Here is a 6357-nt window from a genome sequence, read left to right on the forward strand (position 1 = left end):
TCTGATGATATAAGAGCAACTTTGGTGGACCATGTCATCAACCACGGCCTGACTATGAGGGAAGCTGGGCAGAGAGTCCACCCACATCTAAGCCGCTTCACAGTGGCATCTGTAATAAGAAAATTCCGACTAGAAAACAGGTCTGTCTTCATCTCACTGCCTTCTACTCTACTCAGATGGTTTTCATAGTACTGTTCTACAGTTACCATATCAAGTGTACAGGGTATTTCAGGGTGCTAATGCTCCTTTTGCAGCCAAACAACAGCTGCCCGGACAATGCTATCGAGTTAGCAGGACGCCACACACACCGAGCCGACAGGCTAGCAGATGACTCCGGCAAGACCAGAGGTGGAGGTTTGTGCATTTATATTAACAATGCTTGGTGCATGAACTCCACTACTACTGAGAGTCACTGCTCACCTAATGCGGAGTTTTTAATGGTCAAATGCAGACCTTATTATCTCCCCAGAGAATTCACTTCGATCATACTCACTGCCGTGTATATACCCCCCGACGCTAATGCTAGGTTGGCCATGAAAGAACTTTCTGCAGCCATTAACAAACACCAGAATAAACACCCCGAGGCTGCTTTTATTGTTGCTGGCGACTTCAACCACACCAACTTAAAGACAGTCCTCCCCAGATTCCACCAACATGTCTCCTGCCACACCAGAGGAGACAAGACTTTAGACCATGTGTATTCCAACCTGGCTGGAGCCTACAAAGCCACACCCCTCCCCCACATTGGACAATCGGACCATCTCTCCCTGTTCCTCACACCTCGGTATTCACCACTCATCCAACGTGTGAAACCTGCTGTGAGGACAATTAAAGTGTGGCCAGAGGGGACAGACGCAGTGCTCCAGGACAGATTTAAAAACACAGACTGGAATATGTTCACCCACACAGACCTGGACCAGTACGCCTCATCTGTACTGGATTACATCTCCAAAACCACAGACAGTGTCACCACCCAGAAACGGATCACCATGTACCCCAACCAGAAGCCTTGGATGAACCGGGATGTTCGTCTCCTCCTGAAGGCCCGCAACACTGCCTTTAGGTCAGGAGATGCACACGCCTACAGTACAGCCAGGGCTAATCTAAAGAAGGGCATCAAAAAAGCCAAACACCATTACAAAAAGAAGGTAGAAGAACACTTCTCCAACTCCAACCCCCGACGCATGTGGCAAGGACTCCAGACCATCACAGACTACAGGACCACCAAACCCTCTCCCGCATCCTCTGATGTCTCCTTCCTCAACGAGCTCAACAACTTTTATGCTCGTTTTGAGCGAGGGAACCCCACAACCACAACCAAAGCAGACATGACGCCAGACCACCAACCTATGACTCTCTCCCCCACCGATGTAGGAGCGGTGCTGAGCAGGATCAATGTCCACAAGGCTGCAGGCCCTGATGGCATCCCCGGGCGTGTTCTCAGAGCGTGTTCTGGGGAGCTTGCAGGAGTGCTCACAGACATATTCAATCTGTCCTTGGCCCACGCTGTGGTACCGGCCTGCTTCAAATCCACCTCCATCGTCCCGATACCCAAAAACTCCAACCCATCTTGCCTCAATGATTACCGCCCAGTAGCACTCACCCCCATCATCACTAAGTGCTTAGAGCGACTGGTCCTAGCACACTTCAAATCCTGTCTCCCCCCCACCCTGGACCCCCACCAATTCGCATACCGCCGGAACAGGAGCACAGAGGATGCAGTCTCCATCGCAATGCACTCTGTCCTCTCACACCTGGACAACAACAACACCTACGCCAGAATGCTGTTTATAGACTTCAGTTCAGCATTCAATACAATCCACCCCTCACAACTCATCAGGAAACTGACAGACCTGGGCATCAGTTCCCTCATCTGCAAATGGTTACTGGACTTCCTGACCAACCGCCCCCAACATGTCCGGCTGGATAACCGCTGCTCATCTACCATCACAATGAACACCGGTGTACCACAAGGCTGTGTGATGAGCCCTTTCCTCTACTCCCTCTTCACCCACGACTGCAGACCTGCTGATGGTTCCAACACCATCATTAAGTTTGCAGATGACACCACGGTGATTGGCCTCATCAGTGACAACGATGAGGCCGCCTACAGGGAGGAGGTGGATCGTCTGGCTGAGTGGTGCGACAGAAACAACCTGCTGCTTAACACCGAGAAGACCAAGGAGCTCATCGTGGACTACAGGAGGAATGCTGACCCACATCCACCCATCCACATTAAGGGGACGGCTGTGGAGCGTGTGAGCAGCTTCAAGTTCCTGGGAGTCCACATCTCCGAGGATCTCACCTGGACGACCAACTGCTCCAAGCTGGTCAAGAAGGCTCACCAGCGCCTCTTCTTCTTGAGGACTCTGAGGAAGAACCACCTGTCCTCAGACATCCTGGTGAACTTCTATTGCTGCACCATCGAGAGCATCCTGACCAACTGTATAACAGTCTGGTACGGGAACTGCTCTGCCTCGGACCGGAAGGCGTTGCAGAGGGTCGTGAAAACTGCCCAGCGCATCGCCGGAGCACCACTTCCTGCCATAAAAGACATCTACAGGAAGCGGTGTCTGAAAAGGGCTGGGAAAATCATCAAAGACCCCAGTCACCCATCACATGGACTCTTCACCCTCCTGCCCTCTAGGAGGCGCCACAGGAGCCTCCGGACTAAGACCACCAGGTACCGGAACAGCTTCTTCCCCACAGCTGTCAGACTCCTGAACTCTGCCTCCTGACATCTGACCCACGTTAAACTCATGGACTGAACATACACACACCCACAATGGACAACTGTACCCTCAAACACAATAATAACATGGACTGAACCACCACTCACAACCACTAGCACTTTATATAGCCTCTGTAGAAACTATCTACACCCTCACTTATCTTAACTGCACTAATGTATAGCTCTGTGTAAATAATCATTCTGTACATTCGATAATCTTTAATCCTACAACTGTTTACAACTTGCATAGTTCCCATTTCTGTATAGCTGTATATCCCAGATTCTGTAAAGTTATTTATTTCATATTCTGTATAGTTTTTCATATTTATATCCTGTTCATATCCTGTACATAGCTTGTACTCACTACAGCCTGTACATACTTATAGTTATAGAATATTCACAACATACTTCATACCGTGTACATTATAACATACCATAATAGACCCATTTCTGTAATATACTCACATATCTATATTATTGCTAATATATATTGTAATATATCTATATCACTAAGCACTTCTGGATGGATGCAAACTGCATTTCGTTGCCCTGTACCTGTGCATGTGCAATGACAATAAAGTTGAATTCTATTCTATTCTATTCTATTCTAAAGTGGTAGTTTCTGTGAAACATACCATGATTACTTATATTGAAGTACAGTGTTGTACAGTGGATGATACAGTATATACAGTGAAGTACTGTAAGAAAAATAAGCAAACCGATGACAATATGTGGTTGTATTTCTCTAGAATGACTCGAAGACCTTCTGGGGGAGGACGCCAACGCCTGTTCACACAACGGCAGGAACTTGCTGTTGTGGACCTAGTGAGGGCAGACAATGCCATCCGTCTCCACCAGCTACGACGGAAAATACTTGCAGACAGGCGAGTGTTCAGCAACATAGACCATGTGAGCATCACCACCATCAGACGCATCTTGGGTAAACACAGCATCACCATGAAGCAGCTCTACAGAGTCCCATTCGAGAGGAACAGTGACAGGGTCAAAGGACTTCGAGCTGAATATGTACGGGTACGTGTAACTGTCCCTTACATTTACAATAGAGTATTGGTGAAGTCCAGTAGCAGCTGAATATGTACCATATCAGTACCACATGGATCCATTCTGAGAGCTACACAGGTACCTGTGTGATGGGGTGAGGGTGCTGTATGTGTAGCACTGTAGTACAGTGATATGTTCCCCTTTTTTTCAGAGAATCTTGGCCATGGATGGAGCTGCACAGCCTCATGAATACATTTTCATTGATGAAGCTGGATTCGACCTGAGCAAAACAAGACGACGGGGTCGTAATGTAATTGGCCAAAGGGCAATTGTGCACGTCCCAGGGCAGCGCGGGGGAAACATCACATTATGTGCCGCCATATGCCTTCGAGGGCTTCTGCACCATCATGCAATACTAGGTCCATACAATAGCCAACACATACTCACATTTCTAGATGCTCTCCATGATATAGTTGTACAGAACAGACCAGATCAGCCCAGGTTTGTGGTGATATGGGATCATGTCAGTTTCCATCGGGCTGCTCTGGTCCAGGCCTGGTTCTCCAACCAAAGTCAACTTGAAGTGGTATGCTTGCCCCCTTACTCACCATTTTTAAACCCTATAGAGGAATTTTTTTCGGCTTGGAGATGGCGTGTATATGACCGCCAACTACATGCCTGCATGCCTCTTCTGCAGGCAATGGAACAGGCCTGCGGCGACATTCAGGTGACAGCAATCCATGGATGGTTTTGACATGGAAGAGGATATTTTCCCCGGTGCCCAGCGGGAGAAGACATTGCTTGCGATGTTGATGAGGTCCTGTGGCCAGACCCCAACAGACGGCGGGATCCATGAGCCCACGTATGCACAATTGTCATGATTTTTTGTTTACAGTATAGTGTTTTTTCTATTACTGTATTATGGGGTTTTTTTTGTTTTGGTTTTTTTTGCTTTATCTGAATTCATGGTACTGCAATGTACAATATTGAGTAGGTCTATTTGCTTTTTTGGTTGTTTGCAAATGTGTCTCCTGAAAATATGCCTTCTGAATGAACAATGGAAATCAAAGACTGCAGTGCTTTATATAAAGTAGACTAGTGTGTTCCTCCTGCTCTGTAAGTGTTTGCATATGATGCAAGTATGTGTCATTTTGTCAACAGAGTTACATTTTGACAAAGGAATGTTAGGTTTTGACAGCAGAGTTTAGGTTTTGGGAGTAGAGTTCCAATTTGGTGCAGCTGTGAATGGTATATTTCCCAGTGTTGTGTCATGTTTACTTGTGTTTAGGGTTTTGGCACAATGAGCAAAGTTTTGCAAAATGTGTTCAGGCAACGGGCAAAAACTGTATTATAACCAGGAATAACAAGGAAACAGGCCTCACCTGTTAGTGGGAAAGGGGAAGATTAAAAAGAGAAAAGAGAAATAAGAGCTAAATACAAACTCTCAGAAAGAGAAGACCGCAATTAAAGAGTAAAAAGAGAGGTACGAAAAAGACGTCTAGCAATCTGAGCTTAAAGCAGCATAGCTAAGGGAGGGTTAAAGGTCACCTGATCCAACCCTAACTGTATGTTTTTATAAAAAAAAGAAAAGAAAGAAAGCTCTAAGCCTAATCTTAAAAGTAGTGAGAATTAGGGTTAGTCTTCTGGATCCAAATTGGGAATTGGTTCCACAGGCCTGAAAGCTGCAGGCTCTGCCTCTCATTCTACTTTTAAATATGGCCTGTAACTGGTAATGGTATAGCGCTTTACTAGTCCATAAGGACCCCAAAGCGCTTTACACAGTCAGTCATCCACCCATTCATGCACACATTCACACACTGGTGATGGCAAGCTACATTGTAGCCACAGCCACCCTGGGGCGCACTGACAGAGGCGAGGCTGCCGGACACTGGCGCCACCGGCCACGATCACCCTCCATAGTAAATACCATAGTAACCACAAGTAAGCCAGCAGTCTGACAACAAAGTACTCAGTTAGGATAATAAGGCACTATGGCATCTTTAAGTTATGATGGGGCCTGATTATTCAAGACTTTGTATATGAGAAGGATTTTAAATTTGATTCCCTGATTTAGCAGGGAGCAAATGGTGAGAAACTAATATGGGAGAAATATGCATTTTGGATCAACAGAAGACTTTCCAGGGAACTTTGAAAACAGCCTGACAGTAATGAATCACAGTATTCCTGCCTATGAGTAACAAATAATGTGTATGTGTTAGTCCCCATAGGGAAATTACTCCTCTGCATTTAACCAATTCACCCAGTGAAGCAGTGGGCAGCCACCAATGCAGCGCCCGGGGAGCAGTGTGTAGGGACGGTACCTTGCTCAGGGGTACCTCAGGGTAGCCGTTCAGTGGAGTCAAAACCCCGACCTTCTGATCATGGGGCAACCACTCTACCTACCTGCCCCAAATGGACTAGCTTTTCAAAAATGACTCCAAAATTCCTCACACTGTTAGCAGACATCAGGGTAATGCCATCCAGAGTAGAAACCTGGTTAGAAACCACACTTTCTAAGATTTTTAGGGCTCAGGTACAATAACCTCAATTTGTTGGAGTCTAGGTGAAGAGAAATTCAGTCAGGAAATTCGGTCATTTGTGTACTGAAGACTTGTCTGTAGTTT

The sequence above is a fragment of the Diplotaxodon limnothrissa genome, linkage group LG18, assembly GCF_057381915.1.
Source record: "Diplotaxodon limnothrissa isolate DT_005_m linkage group LG18, D_limnothrissa_male_GT1.1, whole genome shotgun sequence".
In the NCBI taxonomy this organism is placed as follows: domain Eukaryota; kingdom Metazoa; phylum Chordata; class Actinopteri; order Cichliformes; family Cichlidae; genus Diplotaxodon; species Diplotaxodon limnothrissa.